This window comes from Pipistrellus hanaki (genome assembly GCF_964339955.1).
Source record: "Pipistrellus hanaki genome assembly, chromosome: 1".
In the NCBI taxonomy this organism is placed as follows: domain Eukaryota; kingdom Metazoa; phylum Chordata; class Mammalia; order Chiroptera; family Vespertilionidae; genus Pipistrellus; species Pipistrellus hanaki.
In genome coordinates, this window is record NC_140503.1 from 150,869,045 (window position 1) to 150,894,597 (window position 25,553).

General features: G+C 37.3%; 1 pseudogene across 1 annotated transcript; it reads left to right on the forward strand.

Moving 5' to 3' along the window:
• On the forward strand, nt 1-25,119 carry LOC311621074 (Golgi SNAP receptor complex member 2-like; annotated as a pseudogene). The gene is made up of 3 exons: nt 1-53; nt 15,827-16,695; nt 24,986-25,119. The product of its transcript is annotated as a Golgi SNAP receptor complex member 2-like (transcript).
• Nucleotides 25,120-25,553: the final 434 nt, after the last annotated feature.

The following is a 25,553-nucleotide window of genomic DNA, read 5'->3' on the forward strand; positions in this document are numbered from 1 at the left end:
ATGGTATTTCGATCTGGGTACGTGTCTTCACTTAGCGTTCAGGATCAGTTCAGGTATGTCAGCAGAATCAGCTGCCTATGAAAGCACAGAGCCGATTGCCATCTACCTTTACAGATATTAATAGTGTGCTTAACAAGTAACAATATTCGTTCTCCTTTTAGCGGAGACGCTGCTTACTAATGACATCTCATTGCTTCCCATAGCAGGGACTCATTCTATCTGGGCATGATGATAAAGCTAGCATCAGTTTTTAAGGATGTATGTTATCATTATTCATTACGGTACCTTACTGAAGCTTCTCTGGGAGGCAATAAAGAACAAAATGTATGTTTTAAAGACGCTCATTTCTCCTCTAAATGCTTGAATTAAGCTGCAGTCTGTGGTGTTCAGAGAATTGAGTTATGTCCTAAAGCAATGCTGCTTTTGGAGTACCTCACGCCCGCTCCGGGCTCTGATTAGCCTCTGAGTTTTCTAATACCATCCATTGATTTTTTGCTATTGTAGCTGCCGTTGGACTTTGTGTGCTGGCACAGAGTTCTATCTTTTGCACGAGAGAATGATGAATGGTTTTCCGTGAGGCTCCAGGCACATACTTATTTCCTCTTCAATAAGGACAATTGTCAATATCACTTAAGCAAAGAAAAACTGAGAAACTCAGACACTTATGGAACAATTTGAGTTTTCTTTATATTCATTATTGATCCTAACTCCTAAAGTAGACATGTACTCTGAAAACTTAGAAGTCTTATTTAGTACTCTTTAATTCTCTTACTCTCATGCTGCAGAAAAAAATAACTTTGTTGTTAAGGTAAAACATGCATCTTTCATGAAAGTACATTATGAAAGTGATTTCATTTTTGCTTTTGATTGGCTACACAATTGATTTTAAATGCAAACAGATATAAAACAATACTCTAAACCCACTATAAAAATTCTCACTATATATAAATGTACAAAAAGTTTTACATTATGTTTATTTAGGCGGGACATGAGGCCCACAAGCCGCTAGTTTGACACGTTGAGTAAAGTTTGAGATATGGATTCTTGTGCAAGTAATGTATTGAAGTAACCTGGGAAAATACCTGTTACAGATAAGGAAAGCAAACTAGGTCAGTGGTTGGCAAACTCATTAGTCAGCCGAGCCAAATATCAATAGCACAATGATTAAAATTTCTTTTGAGAGTCAAAATTTTTAAACTAATGCCACGTCTTCAAAATAGACTCCCCCAGGCCGTGCTATTTTGTGGAAGAGCCACACTCAAGGGGCCAAAGAACCACACGTGGCTTGCAAGCCACTTTTGGAGTACCTCACGTGACTAGGTCAGTGAAAAATCTAGGCACAGGTGTGGGTTGCAGGTGAATTTTGGCTGGCCTCAGGCTAATTTCCCAGAGAATCCTGCAATGGAAAAGAGATAACTCTTAATTATTCCATGGTGAAGCAAGAGCCCAGCCGTTTTTTCCACCCTTGTCAGTAAGACCTTGGTCACAGGCTGCCTGGGGGGCGGTCTGATGTGTCACCAGCACTCACAACAGCTGAGAGAACAGAGGATGTGAACAGGACAACAGCAGCGTCTGCTGTGCAGGTCAGATTCAGATTCACCATTCTGGTCTAAACCTAGATATGCCAAGATTGAACATAGCACCCATTGCATTTAAAATTAGTTTCTGTTAAATGGATATATATTGATAGTTGGCTTACCCGAAGTGAAGGATAATTTAAAGTTGTTGTTTTGCATGTAAATTGACAAGAAAAAAAATTTGTGGATGAAAATCACCAGGTAGTCTACATTAATTGAATCCACATTTGACACGTGTGTCTATTTTTTCTACAATGTGAATATTCAGTAAACTAAAATATAAAGTATATATATGCTTGTGTTATTAATTTTTGTTTTTCCAAAAATACTCTCATTAAATGCATTGTAGTGATATTTAATTGTTGTACAGGAAAAGAGAATATAAAATTATCTATTTCCATTCTTCTCAGTTTCATTTAGGAGATGAAAAAGACTAAACAAATAACCCAGTGATTTTCAACCTGTGTTCTGCAAGGGGCAAGCTAGTGTGCCACAATAATTTTTAAATCATACACTAACTGACTATTTAGCCAGGGCACATGCCTCTTTTCCCTTAGGTTGTGAAAAAAAATGACAAGAGCCAACACAATAGTCATACAGTGTAAATGAATCAAAATTATACCTATTTTTTTGTCATATTAAAAAAAACATGTTTTGGTGTGCAAAGAATTTTAGTATTTAGTTTATGTGTGCCATGAAAAATGTTGAAAATTGCTGAAATAGTTTAATAGCTCAAAAAAATAGTAGGTATGACAATAACTGAAGTTTAGTTACACATTAAAAAAATTTACAAAGTGATTTGTGGGACAATGAGTTTCACAGCTTCTGAAAGTTAGAACGATCATTCTATATTACAGTCCTTAAATGGTACATGAATCTGGGCTTCATAGACAAAATCATTCAGAATAAAACTGAATTATATTCTAAGGTAGAGGTAGAAAACTTCTTTGAAAGCAAACCAGATAAGATGTTTCAAATGCATATTTATTTAAAATTATTATTTTGCTTCATGGAGAGTTACTTTTAGTGAAAACCTAACCTTATGTCTTGTTCCCCCCAATAACTTGAGTTTTTAGTTTTATTCTTTTGTTTTTACCTATAAAAATGGTGTTTTCTTTGCTCAACTTCTCAAATTAAAGGAGTAAGGTTTTTGCATATGGTATTTTAAAATGCTATTGATGTCAAATATTCTGACCTGCTGACACCAGAATATGAAATTATTAGTTATTGTAAATGATAGATTCTGGAGTGATTTCAAATCACAACAGGCTAGTGGATGAGCTTGTGCTTTTCAATCTTTCTCCAAGCAGATGACTCTAATGTATAAATTAGTATCAATCCAGGTTTGCCTTGGCACCTTGGTATTTATTCTACACTGAAATCGCTAATATTGATTACAAGTCATATTAAGTTAGACTGATATGCTTCCTTCTATCTTCTTTCCAAAAATAAATTGTGCCAGAAATTCAAGGTTAATGGAAGAAGCTCATTATAATACACCTCTTCTGGGCATTCTTTTCACTTTAGTTAAGTACTTGAGGAAATTAGACAGGTGGTAGCATGCAATATGATACATGAATATACATCTTCAGGCTAAGTCAATGTGAAATTATAAGAACAGGTTAAAGAAAAAGTTATAGTAGGATGTTATGAGCCCAGACTCTGCCATAGTCTTTACATCTTAAAAATGGATCTTTCATTGACACCAAGAAAGCATTCATCCAAACTTTGCCTTAAATTTCTACTTGAGATTTAAATGAAAATGTTTGCTGACAAACTTTAATGTGGTTGGGTATCAACTAGTCAAATTACTTCTTGTCAGTTAGTAGAACCATTTATCATATTAGCATATTGTATTTTGTGAATCCTTAATATTACCAAACTGTTCCTGAATTACAAGAATGAGCAATGAATGAGTAACAAACACCTTTTTATGAAGTTTACATTGATTCATAAAACCTCAGAAAGAGCATAGGAACAGTTTGGTAATATTAACCAAATGAGCAAGGAATATTCAGATTCATTAATGTACTATAAAGCACAGACTAGGATCAATTGAAAACTTGCTTGAATTAAACTGAATATGACTCAGTTAACTCATATTTAATATGAAGGTAATAATACTGCACTTCATTCAGAGTTAATAAATGTAAAATATTTAGAAGAGTTCTGGGCACATATAGGTACTAGCAACCAATATTCAGCAACTCTACTTTCAGTAACAATCCCAAGAAAATGAGTAAGGGTATATGGAAACATTTTTGTTGCAAGGATGTTTAGTGTAGCATTATGATATAGTGGAAAAAATGGAAATAGTCTTTATGTCATTACTTTGGGATTTGAATAAGCTAAATACTTAAGAGGAAATCCTATTCAGTCATATAAAATGTCGTCATAAAAATGCATTTATATTATAAAATGTATTAATATTGTACCACTGAGATAAATTAGATTGAATGGTATAAACAAAAATAACTGATTTTGTATAAAAGTTATATATAATAATGAATGTAGCTGTATGGGTAATTTTATCTTATCATATTACACTCTGGATGTTTTTAAAGAAATGGGATTTTTTTAAAGAAAGGAGTAAATCAATTTAAAGTTTTTATAAAACATAATCTCTAGTCTGCTAAGTGTTTATGTAAAGTTATACCTCAGAATGTTACCTTTCTATATAAATAATGTACACCCAGTAAAATATTTGCTACTTGTATGTGAGAAAAATGTTTTCTACAGAAAGTTCTGTTTTAAAATGTAGTAAACCTAAAATTCTCTAGAAGATGTTTTCCACATTATTAGCCTAAGATAATAATGAGAAATTATTGACTGATTACACTTATGTTTCAAAGCATTAAAAACTCCCCTCTTGCATTACATTTAGCAATCTAGCAAAACAGAAACCTGATAAGGCCCTTAGCTGAGACTAAGAACAGCCCCCATTATGGAGCCTAGAGTGCTCAATAAGTCGGCCTTTTCTTGGCAGAATGAGCAGTGATCTTTAAGAGTACTTGAACTGCATTTTTTCTTTTTTGTATTTATAGACATACATAGTATTTGATGATTAACCCCTGAATTTTATATGTATTCTTCTAAAAAATATGAGAATCTTGTTTTACAAAAAGTAATATTATTGTTCATAGGGAAAAAAAACACACAGGATGTTTCTAATAGCATTTAAGCACATGTAACATTACTAGAATACACTGAAAAGGCTATTAATACTTAATGGAGTCAAAAGTATACTGGCATTAGTGTCCTATAGAGAGAAGGAGAAAAAAAGAAAAGAAAAAAAAAAGAAGAAAAAAAAACTTGTAACATTACCATATCTTAATGGCAGGGAATGTTATTAAAATATATTATTTCACCTTGAGACACAGAAAAGAACTCCATCTATGAGAAATATAATAAAACTAGAGGGCAGGTGCATGAAATTTACACACAGGGGTGGGAGGGGGGTCCCCTCAGCCAAGTCTGCACCCTCTCCAATCTGGGACCCCTTGGGGATGTCTGCCTGCCTGATTGCCCTTAACTGTGCCTCCCCCTTCACCCCCCACTGGCCTGGTTGCCCTTTACTGCACCCCTGCCAGCCTGGTTGCCCTCAACTATTCCCCCACTGGCCTGGTCACCCCTCACTGCTCCCCCTGCTGGCCTGGTCACCCAATTGCCCCTCCCCCACCCCCCAGCAGGCCTGGTTGCCCAATGCAGCTACTGCTCATTGCTTGGTCACCCCTCCCTGACCCCCATGCCGGCCTGATTGCCCCACAGCCTGTTCAGTCATCTGTTCAGTTGTCATGGTTGCTGAGGCTTTTATATATACAGATTTCTCAGCATGATACCTCAGAAAGAGCACAATTTACATGATTATCTCTTATCCAAAAGTTTTATCTACTTTTTATTCACTCATTTACTTATGTATAGCAAAGTATTGCCAGATTTAAAAACAAAGCAAAGCAAAACAAAACAAAAAACAGCTTAATGATAGCTAGAATAAAAAAACCTAACATGTCACTAGGAGTTGCTATAAAATCTCAGAGTATAGATCTTGGCAGCAGAAAAAAAATCTACACTTCACTTTCCTTAGCAGAAGAAAAAAATCTATACTTTACTTTCCTTAGCAATGAAATTGGAATAGTATTCCATTGTGTACATGTATTATAGATAGATGTTTTATGTACTCACGGTTGTGGATCAAACCCTGGAGTCAAAATAAGACCACCAGAGGCTACTAATTGATTCAAAAAAAAAAAAACACAAAAAAAAAACACAAGAACAAACAAACAAACATACAAACAAAAAAACAGACAAGGATTTATTGAACTGGCCAGGAAAGCCATGAGAGAACCACACACAGGGGAAGTCCACCCTCACAACCACACCATTCCAGGTGTAGGCAGTCCTTTTCAATGTCTGAACCATAAAAATTTTCCTTTGTTCTAGATTCTAAATGCTGGAAACAGCCTGCAGGGTCATTCCCAGCCACATGCTGCTCCATGTTGGAATGTGGACCTATCTTGCAAAAGCAGATAGTACAGAAGCAGAACTGAGCAAATTTAATATCTAAAGGTTATCTGTAGTTTCAACTCCTGGAGCTACTGAGTCAATGGGAATCAGTTTCCTGTGGTTCTGGTCCACAGGCTCAAGAAAACTGCCTCAGCTTCCAAGTCTCAATCTGGAAGCTGAGGTAACCACCCTATTGTTTAAGCAAGTAAGTGAGTGCAGAAGCCAGAAAAACAGGGTTAAAATTCAAACAGCAGTTTTTACCTAAGTATGGTTGCTACCATACTTCACTCACCTACTGATGGACTCTTGGGCTGCTTCTAAATCTTGGCTATTGTAAATAACCTGGCAATGAACGAAGGGGTACATATTTTCTCTTGAATCAGTGTTTCAGCTTTCTTTGGATATATTCCCAGAAGTGGAATTGCTAGGTCATAAGGCAGTTCCTTTTTCAATTTTTTTGAGAAAACTTCATGCTCTTTCCCTTAGTGGCTGACATATATGAGGTAATACCTCATTGTAGTTTTTATTTGCATCTCTGATGATTAGTGACATTTGGCATCTTTTAATATGTCTATTGGCCATCTGTATGTTCTCTCTGGAGAATTGTCTATTCAGGTCCTTGCCCACTTTTTAATTGGATTGTTTGTTTGTTTTTTGGTGTTGAGTTGTATAAGTTCTTTTATATTAACCCCTTATCAGATGTATCGCTGACAAATATGTTCTCCCATTCAGTGGGTTGTCTTTTCCCTTTGTTGATGTTTTTTTGTTGTTGTTGTTATTTATTTATTATTATTTTTTTTTTGCTATGCAAAAAGTTTTTAGTTTGATGTAGTCCCGTTATTTTGTTTTTTGGTTTTTTTTTACACTTTCCTTGCCCAAAGAGACATATCAAATATCACTAAGGGAAATGTCTGAGATTTTACTGTCTATGGATTTTTATGGTTTTGAGTTTTGCTTTTACTCTTTAATTAATTTGGAGTTTATGCTTGTGTAAGTTCTAAGAAGGTGGTCTGATTTCATTTTTTTGTACCTATCTGCCCATGCATGGACTATGCTAAATAAAATAAGGCACTCAGAGAAAGACAAATACCATGATTTTGCTTATATATGTAATCTAATGAATAACCTAAGCAAAATAGAAACAGATTCATAGATACAGATAGCTGTTAGAGGGAGAGGGGCTGGTGGCTGGTGATATAGGTAAAGGGATTAAGAAAACAACAACAACTTTAAAAACCTCATAGACACAGACAGCAATGTGGTAATTACCAGAGGGAAAGGGGGTTGGGGGATGAATAAGAGGGTAAAGGGGTTGTAAATGGGTAAATGGTGATGAAGGAGACTTTATTTTGAGTGGTGAACACAAAATGCAATATACAGATAATGTATTATAGAAATATACACATGAAACCTATGTAATTTTATTAACCAATGTTACCCCCACAAAATTTAAAAAAAAATTTTTTTAAAGAAATAAAATTGGATACAACCAATAAAAAGAGAAGGATAGCGAAAACAGAAAGCCAATTCTAATTAATGAATTAAAAAGTTTAATTCTGCTGAAAATGCAAATATCAGGTAATTTCCTAAAGTTTAAAACATTTCCTGTGCTTGGTCTTCTCCCCTTTTCCAACCCCGAATTCGAATATGGTTGGCTGACGAATGCACACAGTACTTTTAGATGCCAAATACCTGGAAGCACATGTCAGGCATGATTACCAACAGCCTATGCTACATGCCAGTTTCCCCCACAGGAGCTCTGGGATTATGTATTTGTTGTTAGTCTTCAGTGCCAACAAACCATGTTTAGCACACAAATAGAAGAGAAGCCATCTCAGATCAAATCACACATTTCTAATCTAGTACATGACTTTGTTTTGTGTTTATATACCTTGTATTTCAGAAATAGGTTTATATTTATCTAAGGAAAAAATAAAAAGAGGAAGAGGTTGTGTCTGATTACATATTATTCTGGGATTAATTCCCAGAAATTATATACTGAAACTGAAGATCTGTTCTAAAAACTATAATTTCCAGATAGTCAGATGGGCAAAATACCATTTTGTAATTAATTCACTTACTAAAAAAACAGATCAGGAACATTTTTTTCCTACCCATCTTTTAATGATTATAATCTAATATTTAATTGCCTGCTCAGCCCCTTTATCCCTAAACATAACCTTCCTTCACACAAGTACAAAAATCTGGAAAACCCTCCTCTGGATCACTTGCTTCTTTTAATGATTAATAATTAATGAATTAGTACTGATGGGGAATAGAATATAATTTTGGGGGGGAGGGGCTAGCAATCTGAATCTGTGGCAGTATCCTGCCTTCTAACAAACATTCTTGCTAGCCCATAATTAACTCCAGTGATGCTTGTCTTGCCTTGCAGTTCCTGTTTCCCGGAATACTCCCATTTTACAGGGCCATAAACCATGAACCATACACAACCCCCCAGAGGGGTTATCAGTGCTGGCATCAGGCCAAGCCTGCCATATTTTGGGGGACAAAGAAGCCAAAGGGTATAAAGGGAAAGGTTCCTCCATATTCATTCACTCAGGCTTTGGAGAAACAGACTCCCCTGAGTCACCATACTAGTACATCTGAAAAGAAAGCATTCTTCCTGAATCTCTGAGTACTCCTTGTGTATTTTCCAGTCATCTGGTAAATTCTGTAACAGTACCTTATTTATTAAATTTTTAAAAATGGATAACATTATAAATGTTTTCTTATCACTTACCTACTCTAGTTTTCACAATTCATATTTTATGTTTTGCTAAATTTTCAAATTATGTAAATAGGTTCCACTTTATGGATTTATGTTAGTGAGTTAAAACCCACTTATCAATATATGTGTAAATCATCACTTATTAGAATTTCTATTTTTATGTGTAGAGTCTGAAATCAAGTTGGTTGAAATAGAAATAAACTTGTTGATTTCTTCTGAAATATTTAACCATATATCTTTATTTTACATGAACATTTTGTAATCTAATAAATAATTGTTAAGCTTAAAAGTATTAGAAAAAGTAGAATAAATCAAAGCAAAATCAAAACTTCTCTCTCTTACCTTATTATTATTGCTTTTTTATTCTATCAATTTAAATTTCTTTACTCACATTCATGTAGCTGACCTTGAGCTATTTACTTAAACTATATTAGCTTCAAATTCTTCATCTGTTGAGTGGAATATGTACCTGTGTTGTGGAAAGACTAAATTAGATGGGATATGTGAAGTTGCAAGGATACTGCAGACTTTACTAAATTCTGGTCAACATCTTTTATTTCTCCTTTTCTTCTTAGTACCAACCCTTATCTCTTTCTCCCTGACTCATGCAGCTCTAGATGCAATGTTAAATGTGTGTGTGAGTTTGAAGCCTAGAATTGTTTGCTCTTCTGCAGATTTATTTTCCTGGTTAAAGAGCTACTACTTCATGAACAGTCATGGATGATAAAGAAATCTTGCTTTAAAAGATTTGTGTTTGATATAATTGATATAATTCAAAGTTATTCTTATTTGGTAATTCAGTATCCTGATTTTCTTATTTTGTTTGTTTTCTTGGTGTCCCACTTACCTTGTGACTAACTGCAGACAATTATATGGCTTTTGTATGAATATAAAAAAAAGCTTCAAATACTTCTCTCTCCATGTCTTGAAAGTTCCTAGCGCCAATGGAAAATGAAACATTGAATTAATAATAGATATAGTTTTTATTCAGGTGATATTAAAGGTACCAGTTGTACAACTATAATAACAACAAATATTTCAAAGGCTAGGACTATATACACTTTTTTTTCTTAAACAAGAGTTAAGATCTAAATGTGGTCATATCAGAAATACAACAATAATATAATTTCAACCTTCACTCACTATCACATTCTCTTCTAAGATAAATAAAATGAGAGCATAAGAATGAGCTTATGTTATTAACTGTGTGACTCTGAAGAATTTAATGGAACCACTTGATTTGAGTTTTTGGTTCTGCAATCTGAGGTAAGAACAACACATTATGGTTGGTTTTATCATTATTAAATAACATAATGTTCAAGTACTTGGAAGATTGTCATTGTGCAATAAATGGTAAAGTTAGTAAAATAAAATATACAAAAACAACATAAGGACAATAATCTATATCCTGAAGTTAAATATGTAGATATTTGATTATTCTGACACTTAAAATGTTTCTGGAAATGACTGCCAAAATTTCCATTTGTCTATTTTGGTTTTAAATTTTGAAATAATAGTCAGAAATTTTTAAAAAATTGAACATAGGACTATGCTTGATGTATATATGATATTGCTTAATTTTCTATGGAGAATGGCAGAAAAATGCCAAGATCCCATGAAAATTGCTGCACTCTTGAGCATGAGACATACTCTTCTCTGAAAGTAGAGGTCTAAAAATTTAATGACTATATAGCTCTACGATATTTCTAAAATGCATTAAAATTTAACTTCCTAAATTATTATGGTTCATTTGGGGATTATTCCAACTATCCTTTGTGTTCTGTATTTATAATGTCATGTTAACAATTTGAATGTAAAAGTAGAATGAATAATTATTAACACTGTCCAAAAAGTCTTTTTTAGCTTAAATATCAGCAGTTGCTTACCAGGTGGGTATGTGTTGCTTCTGAAAAATAAAAATAGAAATAGTAATTGGAAAGTTAATTACTGTATAAAACTATGTGTTGGAAAGAAAAATGCATCTCACACTTTTAGATGTTAATTTATTTTCTTTGTTTGACATTTGATATTGAACAGAGAAAAAGTTGAAAAGTTAGAAAAATAAGACATTCAAGAACTATATATTAACCTTACTAAATTAATCAAAAGTTAGTTTTTAAAGTTTTATTCTATCAGAGAATGTTTGTTTTGTCATACTACAAAATTGCCAAAGGAACAAATCTATACCAATGATTATTTCTACAATCATTTTGGAATGATTATTGAAATACTTTCACATGTGTAGTTTTCATCTCTCAAACTATAGTGAAATGATAAGCTCCCCAAGTCAGAAGTAATAGATAATACTATTTACATACTACCTACTCTTAACCACATCTCAGATTCTGGCTTTCTACTACATTATTGTTGATCTTGTCTTTTCCATTTAAATTATCAGCTGTTATTTCAGTGAACTGTACTAATTACTCCATTATGTTGACATGGGATTTGATCAAACCACGTTATATTGATGACAAGAGATGAATTCAGTAACCTTGAAGGCCCCATTCCTCCACTTTTGGTAAGGAGCAGGAAGGCAAGAGCCCTTCAGTAGGCATAGGGCATCTCACAGAAAAACTGATTGATGAGAGACACTGAGCTCTGGGGCCTCAGTCTTTTTATCAAGACTTTTTTCATAACAAGAGGGTTCTTGTTCTTATACCTTTATTCTAATGTCCTCTGGTGGCTGTTTCCTTTAATAGGAGGCTCCATCACCAGGAGCTCTTTATGGTGGTGCATCCAGATAGTAGCTGGTCTGTTTTCTCTGGCCTTAATATCATGTGCCTTGATACTTCCATGCTCATAAATTTTCTCTCAATAAAACGTATTTTACATTTATTCTACATCACGGTAACAGGTAGATGGGCACATCTGTGCCTTGTTTGCATGCCAAAGAATATAGAAGGCTATTACTCAAAGTTTAATATGAAAGAACACCTCACGCAACTTATTGGTAAATGGTAAAGGGAAAAGGGACAAAGTCTTATATGTAAAATACCTGCATATAATTCTTTTTTGAAGAACCAGATTTCTTCAAAATGCTATAATACCACTTAGTTGAGCATATACTAAAAGTTCTTTCAATTGGATCAATGCTTTTAAAATAGAAAAGTAGCATTAACATTTTAATGAGTCAGGACAGAATGTTACTATACTAACAGAAGTCATTCAAGATTTTAGTTTATATGATCTCTGAATGCATAATAATCTTGCCTCTCTCTCTGAGAGAGAGAGAGAGAGAGAGAGAGAGAGAGAGAGAGAGAGAGAGAGAGGCAAGATTATATATATAATATTAGAGGCCTGGTGAATGCATTCGTGCTTGGTGGGGTCCGGCCAGCCTGGCCAGAGGGAGGGGACATGGGTGGTTGGGCAGCCTGGATGCTGGTCTAACTCCTAGTGGAGAGGGTAATTTGCATATTAGCCTTTTATTATGTAGGATATACATTGAGTGGCCAAAGTATTATGCATTCAGGGATCATGTCTACATTCTAATGATGGATCTCTGGTAAGGGAATACAGAATCGTACTTAATATTATAGATCTCTTGTGATTTTTAAACACTGTAACTCTAATATAAAAATTGAATGAATCTACCCATCATTTTGAGTATATTACAGACTGATTCCAACTGGGAACCTGAGGGACTATATGTGCTATTGACTGAATCACTTTCAAAGGCAGTGATTGCATCCAAATTCCCTAATAGGATATTCAGAACTCCTTGATATGGTCCCACTGTCACTTTCATCTCTGCTCTTTAAGAGAATTACACTAGATTACACAAAATATGCTCTATTATTCATTATGGCTGTGCTTTTTCTCAGGCTTTTCATTCTCTCAAGAATCCTGTGTTTCTCTTTCCTACCATCTTCTTTCTCACGTATGGCCTGCCTGTCATCGCAGGCCCAGTGCAAAAGCTGTTTCTTCTCTAAAACTTCCACTAACCTCTTCTGAGCCATCGTTACCCTTCACAGGCCTCACACAGAATTCCTCATGTTCTACTATCTACAAGATTTAATCTACAAACTACAAACTTATATGTTTATTTCTCTTTACTCGTTTTGGAGGATTCTGTTGGCATTTATCCTGTATCTCAAAACATTAACCCCACAGCCTTAAATGTAGTGTTGTTCAATCATTGTTGATTCACTTGAATACGATTAATTAACAGGTGGAAGAGAACATGGAATGATTGCTATGGCTATGAAATGTTAAGTGACATAGAAAGGATAAATTAGATGATTATATTCAATACATTGGACTGACTTTATCTCAGTAGGGATTTTTTTTTTAAAGACAAATGGAACCTTGAAAAAATTACTAACTATTTTATTCATCTACTAAAAACAATATTATTTCTTCTACAAAATATTAAACTATTACAAGTAAATAAAATCCAAAATTATCCTCAAATCTTATTTTAATCTCTTATTCTAGAACTTCCATGGGTTTGCATTTCTTTCACTTTGTCATTCCCAGTCTTACCTTATAAAAAAAATCCAAATAAATGCAATCATTTCCATGAGAGTGTCAATTTCAGAGCCAATATATTTGAATTGTGTGATAGTCAGTGTTGTAATTAGGTATAAAAGATTGAGCAGGTGCCGAAACCAGTTTGGCTTATGGATAGAGCGTCTGTCTGTGGACTGGGGGGGTCCCAGGTTCGATTCCGGTCAAGGGCATGTGCCTTGGTTGTGGGCACGTCCCCAGAGGGGGGGGTGGGCAGGAGGTAGCTGATCGATGATTCTCTCTCATCGAGGTTTTTAACTCTCTATCCCTCTTTCTTCCTCTCTGTGAAAAATCAATTATATATATATATATAAAAGATTGAGCAGGTTAGGTCTGGTTCTGTCCTGCTCCACTTATTCTATAATCCTGGACACAATACTTATCTTGGCTCAACTTCAGTTTGCTAATCAATAAAATGTAGGGAAAGGATCCTACCCCACAGGGTCTTTATGAGGATGAGAAAAGAATATGTTTAATAAATACAATGTTTTTCTATTGTAGAGCCACATTTTGACTTTCTCTACCTACAGCAAATTTTTTTTTAACCTCTTCATGTTACAGGCAGATAAACATGATTTTAGCTTGCAACATTTTCCTCAATGGAAAATTTATTTATTAAATCAGAAAGTTCCCTTTTGGGAAACAAAATGGAAAGCATTAGCAATAGTGTTTAAGGTTTACTTTATGCCATTAATTCTTTGTCCCACATTCTGGGAATTAATGATTTTCAAACTACAGACAGTCCTCGGGTTCTGTGGGAGATCTGTTCCCATGGTAAAGTAAAGAGATTTGCGTCATAAGTAGGAACCCACCTTCATAAGCACCTATGACACTCACATGGAGCATATCCACAGCAGTAATGAAATGAAACAGTAAAAATATTTAAAAGAAATATAACAATTCTTGACCTTTATTTGTGGCAAACCTTACCTAATAATAGGCAAACATGTAAATTGAGCATGCCTCTGCTATGCCAGCAGCCAATCAGGAGTAATATGCAAATTAATCCAACCAAGATGGTGGGTAAATCTGCATACACAGGCGAGGCAGGCAGCATCAGGGCCTGACCCCTGGTCAATCAGGGGCTAGGAGAGATGGGGCAGACAGCACCAGGCCCCAACTTTGGGGTCCCAGTCCATCGAGGGTCAAGGGAGGCAGGTCGGGCAGCCCCAGGCCCTGCCCACAAAGTCCAGTACCATCGGGAGCCTGGGGAGTCCAGGCAGGCAGTGTTAGGCTTTTTAGGCTGCTGTATGGCATGACGGAAGGCCCACATTTCCTGCTGATTCTAGCAACACAATTGTCTATTTATTGTGCCTAAATTCTTCTGCCTTATAAGGACTCCAAATTCCCCTTGGGGGTTGTTTTTCAATGAGCAATGAGAGCTGTTCATGGAAATTACTTGAGGAGTGTGTGTGTGTGTAAAATATTCCAAACAACAAATCTACTCCTTCAGAAATTAGTGTTCAAATTCTGTTCAATTTCCATAGATTCTGATTTTGAGAGTATCCAGCCAATAGTAAATTTTAAGTGTCCCTCAATGATTCTAAAATGTGGGTTAGAAGCCCCTGCTTATGTTTATGCAAACACAAGAGCCAAATGTCCGGGTAAAATACAGAAATCTCAGTTGTACAGCTCAATAAATGTTTACCTACATCTACACCCAGGTAGCCACCATCCAGAAGTTCTGTTGAATCTTTCTCCATTAGCAATAAAGGTAGAACCAGCTACTAACCTTGGAGAGAGGAAAAAGAGAAAACAAAGGAGAATGTGTGGGAATATGTAATAATACCTCAAAACAGTACCTCCCAATAATTTTATTTATCAGATTATAGGCTCTTACTCATCTGTGTTGTACTTACCGGCAGTCAGACATCCTTGAGGTGTCCCAGATTGGAGAGGGTGCAGGCCCAGCTGAGGGGACACCCTCCCCCGCGCCATGCACAAATTTTGTGCACCGGGCTACTAGTAAATAACAAAAAGCATAAAGCAAATATGTACATATGTCAAAATGACGGAACTTTTTTTTTTAAGAAATAAATGGGAGATGAAGATATAAACATGAAATGAGGAATGTAGAGTCTGATGTAAGCCAAGGACTACCTGTAATCAGGAAAGAGTGATAAAACAAAAAAACATTTTTTCCCTAGTTCTATTATTTGAGTAAGATCTCTTCCACTATGTATTCCAGAAATAAAATAATTAGGCATAGTCTTGTCGGTAATCTAAAGGTTAATGTGGATAATGTATGTTATTTAGTAATCTGAAGCTTTTTAATTATATTACAAATTCTGACATTGCAATTCTGTTACCTCATACATATTATTAGATAGATGTGTGCTTGACTGAATTGTTTGGAGGCATCTTTGTATATATTGAGAAATATACCTTCAATTAATGATATACTACATAATCTGATGAAAAATTTTCTTGAGAAACAGTAATTATTTTATGTGTGTGTTTGGTAAATTGTCGTATAAACGAACTCAGGCTAAAGCAATTATTAAAGAGGAAAAAACAGAAGGCAGGCTGTGAAGGTGTGTTGGGAGGAAGCCAGAGCAGGACCCGGCTGGTCTGGTGACATTGAACCACTGTTCCAGCAAATGCACAAGCAGGTCTACCAGATCCAGTCTCACATGGGATACCTGGAAACGGCAGACAAGTAGTCTGTGCACTTAATAGAAAACAAAATCCAAGCAAGCATAGACCAGATATTCAGCCAGCTAGAACGCCTGGAGATTTTACCCAGCAAGGAGTGCCCCAACAAAAGGCAGAACGCCAAACTTCATGTTAACCAGTTAAAGTATGATGTCCAACACCTGCAGACTGCTCTCAGAAACTTCCAGCATTGGCAATACACAAGAGAGCAATAGGAGAGACAGCGAGAGGAGCTTCTGTCTTATACCTTCACCCCCAAGGACTCTTGACACCACCATACCAATGGATAAACCTCCTCCCTCCAGAAAATTCACCAAGGCATGGATGGCCTCATTGGAGATGGGCACAGTATTCTGGAGAGACTGAGGGCCTAGGGAATGACCTTGAAGGGGACTCAGAAGAGGACCCTTGACATTGTCAATGTGCTGTGCTTGTCCAACACAGTGATGTGGCTCATCAAGAAGCGGGGTTTCCAGGACAAGTACTACTTTATTGTTGGTGGGATGCTGCTTACCTGGGTGGTCAAGTTCTTTATGGTGCAAAAAACATGTTCCACAAAGAACATGGCTCGCTCCTCACCTGGGACTCAGGATTCCCTCTTCTGGCCAGTCACAAATAACCAGGACCTGGGCCAGCTTCACCCAGTCTGGCCAAAGCTGCAGGGGACTGTGGGCAGGCGGCTTTACCTGGGCCACATCTGCAGGCACTCGGGACCATGGGGTAGGGTCTTATCCCTCTCCTGGGCTGCAGGTGCAGTTACAGCTGCTGGAACCTGGGACCACAGAGTGAGAGGCTTGTCCCTGCAGCCCGAGCCACTGGTTCCCAGGATCGTTGGGTGGGTGGCTTTTCCCTCTCTCGGGCCACAGCCTGGCTGGTCCCCATTCCTCTCTCCCCATGTTCCGTGTCTAAGCAGTTCCACAGTGAGGGCATGAGGGTGTGATGACCATTTGCATATTAGCCCATTATTATATAGGATTAAATGATATCTATTCATGTGCCAACATCAGTTGAAATTCATATTCTGCTTGTCTATGCCTAGGGTATAGGCTTTTGTTGTAGAATAGTGTTCTCCGGGGTATTTTATTATTTAATATCCTTATTAACTTAAGAATAATTTATTTTGTCCTTTGTCCTGCAGAAAAGAAAAATTTTCTTCCAATGCTATTTTTTTAGTCATATTTATGTGAATTTCAGAATCTCAGTTGTTAATTCTGAGCTAATGAATAAACAATAAAAGTTATTAGTGTTGTCTTGAACCAAAGGTAAATTTTGAAAGTTAAAATAGTCATTCTCTCTAATGCGTTCTCACTCTCTACCTCTTACCCTCTCCACATCTTTCATTAATGCCTCTAAATCATCAGTAGACTCTGAGACAGAGGAAAAGAGGGACACTTCTGTGTTAGGTTTAATATGATTGGCAGGAAACGAGGAAGAGAGGTTCATTTTCTGAACCTGCAATCAGATTAATCAGGGCCTTGCTCTTCATAGACTGATCTAAGATGCTTCATCACCACCAAGTTCCAGAAATCAGGCATCAAATCACAGAACAGGCAGTGTTTCATCTTGAAGAAATATACCATTAACTCAGAACCTAAGGTTTGAAGACTTTTGTTTTTTTAAAGTATTTTCTAAAGAGAAGTTTCAGTTGGTTGAAGTATATGTCTCAGATACTTTGTAATTTTCCCTTCAGTATATGATCATGTTTTACTATGGCAAAAGGCATACAAAGGTCAGCATTCCATATGACTATTGTCAGAGTGATGGATACTGAACATAAAATATGATCAAGAACAATAACTTATCATTCCAAACTACTGGAATAAGTCTTATTACATCTTTAAGAAGCACAAATCCTGAGGTTCAGGAAGGTCTCATTATAAAAGTTTTCACACGGTTTTAGTTAAAATATCAGATCATTTCCCCCCTTTCTCTTTTCTTTTCCCTTTCAGCAATGGTGAATTCCTTTTACCAAATGTCTTAGATTAAAAGAATTTTCTAGGTGGCAGGTGAAGTAATGCTTAAAGAATTCACAAATTTCACTAATTGGCAAACTATTATAAAGACATTAGTTTGGAATAGAATACATTTATATAATCATGCTCTTAATAGATTTCATTAGAAAACATCTCATATAGTTGCACAAATGTGTAAATAATCTATATTTTATTAATATAGATTGCTCTGTTTCTGGAACAAGGCAGTGCAAATTTACTTGTTTGTGTGTGTATATTGTGGGTGGGGAAGGAGGTTTCCCCAGGAAAATTAAAACACTTGCCAAAGACACTTTTGAAAAATTCCATGTTGGTTATAAGGCGTTTTTCCTAAGGATATACGGGGGGCGGGGGGAATAAACCTTTGTAGATAATTCTTCAGGTGAACTTAACTTTGTATTAAAGATTTAGTTCACCAGGAGGGTGAAGTGAGCAGTACATTACAAATAGCTCCCTACTTTGAACAGTTTATCCAACTCGAGGATTAAAAGCTTGTTGAAATTAGCCGAAACCGGTTTGGCTCAGCGGTAGAGCGTCGGTCTGGGGACTGAAAGGTCCAAGGTTCAATTCCGGTCAAGGGCATATACGTTGGTTGCGGGCACATCCCCGGTAGGGGGTGTGCAAGAGGCAGCTGGTTGATGTTTCTCTCTCATCGACGTTTCTAGCTCTCTAGCTCTCTCCCTTCGTCTCTGTAAAAAAATCAATAAAATATATTTATAAGCTTGTTGAAATTATATACTTTTAATCAGTGATCTGTTGTTTTTTTTGTGTGTTTTTTTAATAAACATTGGCTAATATTTATGACTTTTTTTCACCTAATTAAAATGAGACACAAAGAAGTTTCATTTTCTGTGACGGGGATCTGGTTATTGATGTAAGATAGTAACATACTTCCCCATAGACTGGAGGAGGAGGTCAGGTAAGATCATTCCCACTTCTAGCTTTTCCCAAAGTTGTAGCCATCCCCTGTATCATAAATGGCATTATTCAATCTAATTTATAAACAGATCTTTAGAAATTTATCAATTTCTCTAAGCAAATAAATTGTTTTTAAATGTATAATGGCTAGACTAGTATTATTTTATCTAATGAAAGGCTCTAACAAAGGATTTTTTTTTCAATACCTACTCTATGGTGATGCTCAACTAAGAAATATTTTACAGGTTCTGAGGGATTCTCCACACTCTCTGATCAGCCAATTCTAAGGAATAGATCCCATTTTGGAAGATCTTCAAAACAGGATCTTTGCCTTAATCAAGAGGATATTTTCTGAGATCATCAATTTCTAAGCCAGATAAAAGAGAAGACTAAATAGTATTAATAAATAATTCTGAGGTTCATATGGGGTTTGAGTTTGTGCAAAAGTAGGACTACACTTGTTTCTATCTATACTAATAAAAAGATAATATGCAAATTGATCAGGATACCCTCACAGTAACAACCAAACAGCAAGCTGTGTGGGGTGACAAAGCTGGAAAAGGGGCAGTAAGACTCGACCAGCCGGAAGAGGGGGGCAGTTAGGGACAATTAGGCAGGCAGGCGGGTGAGTAGGAACCAACTGTCCCATATTGTGAGAGGAATGGCCCATACTGGAGAGGGCGCAGACTGGGCTGAGGGGATAACCCCCAGCACCCCTGCCCGCCGTGCATGAATTTTGTGCACCAGGCCTCTGGTAGAAAATAATACAATAATTAATAAAAATAATAAAAGGATAAACTGTGTTTCTCATACAACTGTAAACCTATTTTTGCCCTACACTGTATATGCCAATTTCAAGTAGGCATGAACACTCAAGGATACCTCATAATTGTCAAAGTATCATTTTTAATAATTAAAAAAATGTCACTTTTATACAAATGTATTTTGTATAGCAAAGCTTTTAAAACTCATTGTATTTGTTTCCTCTTGCTGTTTTAACAGATCGTGGTGAATTTAGAGGCTTAAATAAATGCAAATTAATGATTTTATAGTTCTATAGGACAGAAGTCCAGGCGAATTTCACTGGATAAAACTATGAAGCTAGCTGGGTTGTGTTTATTTCTGGAAGCTCTAGTGGAGAATCTGTTTCCTAATCATTTGGGTTGTTGGCAGAATTCAGTTTTCTGTAGTTGTAGGACTGTGGTTCCTATTTTGTTTTCTTTGTTGTTGTTCTTGGCTGTCAGGTGAGTCCACCCTTAGTGCCAAGTGGTCTTTCTTTTTTACTTGCTCATAGCCTCTCAGAGCCAGCAATAGGAGGCTGAGTGCTTCTCATTGCAATATTTTCCAGCCACATTTTGTTTCAAAACTCTTTCTCTGACTGTAGCCAGGAACAATTCTTTGCTTCTAAGAACTCAAATGCTAGAGTCTACCTAGATAATCCAATATATAACCAAATAACTACAATATAATCTAAAAATTCTTCAACATGGAGATATATAAAATGTTATGGAATGCTAATGCATAATTAAAAAATCTTTCTTGGCCAAGACCGGTTTGGCTCAATGGATAGAGCATTGGCTTGGGGACTGAAGGGTCCTGGGTTTGATTCCAGTCAAGGGCATGTACCTTGGTTGCGGGCATATCCCCAGTAGGGGATGTGCAAGAGGCAGCTGATCAATGACTCTTATCAATGTTTCTAACTCTCTATCTCTCTCCTCTCCTCTCTGTACAAAATCAATAAAATATATTTAAAAATAATATAAAATATAAATAAAATATTCAAGATGGTTAGAGATAAGAGATTAATGGGCCATCCAGAAGAGAGGCAGTGAAATTCTAATATATTACCATTACAAAATTTGTGCATGGAGGGAGGGGTATCCCTCAGCCCAGCCTGCACCCTTTCTAATCTGGAACCCCTCAAGGGATGGCCTACTCCCATTTAGGCCCAATTCTACTGGGCAGTTGAACATTCCTCTCACAATCCAGGACTGCTGGCTCCCAACTGCTTGCCTGCCTGCCTTCCTGATTGCCCCTAACTGCTTCTGCCTGACAGCCTGATCACCCCTAACCACTCTGCTGCCAGCCTGATTGATGCCTAACTGCTCTCCTGCCAGCCTGATTGCCCCCAACTGTCCTCCTCTGCTGACTTGGTCACCCCTAACTTCCCTCCCATGCAGGCTTGATCACCCACAACTGTCCTCTCTTTCAGGCCTGGTCCCTCCCAATTGCCCTCCCCTGCTGGCCATCTTGTGGTGGCCATTTGTGTCCACATGGGAATGGCCATCTAGTGTGCTCGAGTGATGGTCAATCTGCATATTACTCTTTATTAGATAGGATAGAGGCCTGGTGCACAGGTGGGGGCTGACTGGTATTCCCTGAAGGAGTTCCCAGATTAGGGTGGGGGTTCCCTTGGGATATGGGGCAACCTGGGCGAGGGGCCTGTGGTGGTTTGAAGGCAAGCGACACCCTTGTCGACCCAAGTGGAGGCCTTGGTATGTGGTATTTATTTATCTTCTACAATTGTAGCCTGGAGTGGAGCCAAGCCTTTTGCTTGCTCTGTGGCAGCAGCTATTTGTGTTGGGATTTATGTATCTTCTATAATTGAAATTTTGTAACCTTAAGTGGAGGCCTGGGCTGGCCAGGGTGTGGGGAAAGCTTGGCTTCCTCCATTCCTGGGGGCAACCCTATGCTCCTGCTCTTTCCAGCTCCTTGACTGCCACCAGTTCTGTTTGGATTTATGTATCTTCTATCATTGAAACTTTGTAGCCTTGTGTAGAGGCCTAGGTAGGCAAGGGCAGTCTGAAAGCTTGGCTTCCTTCATTGCGGCAGAAACCCACGCCTCCCTCCTGCTCTCTGTGGCTATAGCCATCTTTGTTGGGTTTATTTGCATATTTTCTCCTGAATGGCTTGTGGGCGTGGCTTATGGGTATAGTGGAGTGAAAGTTAATTTGCATATTAATCTTTTATTATTTAGGATTGGAGCATCAGTGATGAGTGGTGAGTAGGACGAGTCAGGAAGGATCAGTCAGAGCCTTGCTTTGCAACCAAGTACATGGAGCCAAACAAATATCGCCCCTTATTTATTGTGTCTTTGGCAAGGTAGTTTTAAAAATCTCGAATAAATTGTATAATAATATCTCAGAGTATTGTCATAGCACTGAGCCAGAATAAATGTTAACTTTCTAACATTCCTTATATACCCTCGGTAAAGTGTAGACTTTTTCTATAAGCAGTAGCAATTCATCAGAAACCTTTTTAAAGGTCACAGTTGTAACAGAGTAGACTATGAACCACAACAGTAAGAGACTGAAGGCAGAAAGGCCACACCAATCGTCCATGTCACACATGAGGAGGTTGAAAATAATAGAATGGGATGAAGTGAAGCAGGTAGTTGCCAGAGGAGTTTGAATGCTGGCTAGAATCATATCACAGTCTTTCATAAAGGAAATCAAATATAATTATAAGTTTCCTGGTTTCTAATTTAACAGAGCTTGTTTACACCATTAAAGAGAATAGGTGGGACGAAGAGAAGCTGCTTGATCTATAGGGAAAATGTTTCAGTTAAGTTTTAAAATACCTTTTAGGAATAGATTTGTGAAATTAATTACTTTTTCTACAGTTATCATCTTAATGAATTTTCTGTTCTCTTTTCTTATTTCTGATAAATAGAAACTATCCAATAGCAAACTGCTGTAAAGTAACTTATTCATGAGATATAATCTAACCCAAAGACGTATATGTGGATAGCTCCATGATGCTGTGTTGTGTTTTCATCACACTATTGTTTGCAGTTGTCATAGTCCCAGGTCTGTGTTTTCTACTGGTGGGAATGCTCCTTGAAGACTCTGACAAGGACCAATGTAGCTTGAAGAGAGGGACTTTGTCTCCTCTTTGCTTTATACCCCCCTCCTCCACTCCATCCCCCAACTGCTTTGTTGCTCTGGTCACATAAGCGTCCAGCACATATTATGGGACAAAATCATCCCATAATCTTTAAATACAAACCTTTTTTTAAAACTCTTATTGCTAATTAATTTCCAATTTGGTTGACAAGAGCACATTCAAGAGACTCTTCATGTTCGCAAGGGCCCTGAGAAGTTCCATCTAAAGATTAAAATCCGTTTTGACTCAAACATAAAACACAACATCTGAAGCAGGAGGCCTGATCTGACCTTGCAGCTGATTTGAGTCAGTGGAGGAGAGCTAATTAAGAAGGTGTGCTTTCCGGAGGCCTGGGCCAGGCTGGAGGCCCGGCGGAATCAGCAGCCACCTGGTCCAAGGGGGCAGAGCTAGTGGAGGGTGAAGAAACATTTTCCTCCCTGAGGTCTGACCAACACATGCTGTGCTAATCACATTTTGCTAGCGCCCAGCTAACCCAGGCTTCTCCCTCTGTCATCATTCTTTCAATTAGAGCGTCCTGGTGAGGTTTTTCCTTTGCGGACCCGACTCCAGACAGTTCACTCGCAGGACATGGCAAGGGGAAAGCAGGGAGCGGTTCTCATTAGCATCAGCATCAGGTGTGCGTCCTGCCGATAATACCACAGCACCTGATTAGGAACACAAGGGAAAAGGACAGAGGAAGACTGAATGCTAAAAGCCTCTGTGGTGATTCGTGCAAAAGATAATAAAGAGAGAACAGTTCCCCACCTGAGAGCAATTGCCTCAGGAGCCACTGCCAGGTCCCCGCGCTGTGGCGTTACAAGTGCTCCCTGACTTCTCCTACTAATTCCTACTCATCAGGCTAATTTTCATTTCAGGAGGCTCTGAGGCAACTGGAAAACTAATTTCATTTTCTACAGATCTTTTTTTTTTTTTTTCCTAAAAAAAGTCCACTTCATCGGGAATCATCCATATATACATAAGAGCCTCAGCAGCTATGGCAGCAGAACAACCCCAAGGAACAGTCACTAGTATGTGCACTGACTACCAGAGGGCAGATGCTCAATGCAGAAACTGCCCCCTGGTGGTCAGTGCACTCATGTAGCAAACCCCCCTGAGCCCTCCCTCCATCCAACAGGCCCTGATTGCCAGCCAGGCCTAGGGAGCCCACTCATGCATGAATTCTGTGCATTGGGCCTCTAGTCCTATATAATAAAAGCATAGTATGAAAAGTGTTCCCTAAACCAGGGGGATTCTCTGGAGTTTGACCATGGGGTGGGGCAGGCTGGGATACAGGAGTGAGGCCCCAGCCAGCAGCTGGCAGCTGGCAGCTGCTAGGGACTCTATCTAGGTACAAATTTTGTGCACTGAGCCTCTAGTTTAGTTATAAAAGACTAACTTTTAAGTCAATGTTGAGAAACACCTACCAGTGAGGGGAAAGGCAAGAAAAAGGTCTGGGTGAGTGTGTGAATATACCAAACATAAAGTTACAAAAGCCATCTTTAAAGTAGGTAGAATGTAACATATATATTTAAAGAATCATATTGTCTTGTCTGCAAATTAAATTAGATCTTTCTTATCTTAAAAATAATAGTTTTATTTCTTACTATTGGACAAAAGAATTATCAGAACTAATAATGAAAACTATAAATTTACTGAATAAATATTTTATTGTTTAGTATTAATATATAATTACATAATATGTTTTTTAAAAATGTTTGTACTACAAGAACTAGCATCTAAAACTATGCAAGCTATTGCCTCCTTTTAGACTCCCAATGTAGGAATGAGTCATGTGAAGGGCTTGGTAGCATTTGGGGCATATAGGAATCAAGCTGAACAGTTAAGATTTTTATTATTTTCCATCACAATTTTTTCTTTCTGTTTATCATTGTAGAAAATCAACTTGTATAATGCAGTTCTAAGACAGTAACTCTAGTATTTCAAAACTTCACGTAATGAAACGTATCTGAAATTAATACTGAAACTGGTATGGATATATTGAATGAAGAATTCAAGTATTTTTATTTTAGTTTAAACTTTTTAGTTTTATTGTTCCTACTACTATAGTAAATGGGTCACACATACCCACTCTCCTAGGAATCCTGCAGTCAGGTGTCCTGACATTCTAGACAAGTGGAGGCAAGTGGAGTGGATTGATACAATTTGTTCATACTTCCCTGTTTCCAGGTTTTTTGGAAGTGCTTTTTGCACCCTAGTTTTGGGTTTAGCCCTGCAACTTCTTTTGGTCCATGTAACAAAGCTGTTGCAAACAGACTTGAAAAGTGCTTGTAAATTGGAGATTGCCCTGTTGCTGCTTTTAGAACTCCGTTACCATGTGAACAAGCTCTAGCTAGCCTCGTGAATTATGACAGGTCACCTGGAAAGAAGTCCCAGTTGTCCTTGTGGTCTCATCTGAGGCCATCATAAACCCAGCCATTGCAGACTACCTGCTGAATGCAAATAGTTGAATTATTAAAGCTGAGATTAACCAGTTCCAGACCAAACCAAATCAAAACAACTTCACTGCTGAGAGCAACCCAAATTCTGACCTGCAGATTCATAATCTGAATGAGTATGTGTGAGTGTGTGTGTGTGTGTGTGTGTGTGTGTGTGTGTGTGTTTTAAGGCCACTAATGTGGTTTCCTATATGTTAGGAGCTAACTGATGCAGACAGGATGCCAAGTTAAAGAGTTCCTCATGTAAACCTATTTTTTCTGGTTATTATAAGCTTAATGATGGTAGTAAAAGTGAAAAAATGCCCAAGGATAATTTCACACATCTTTA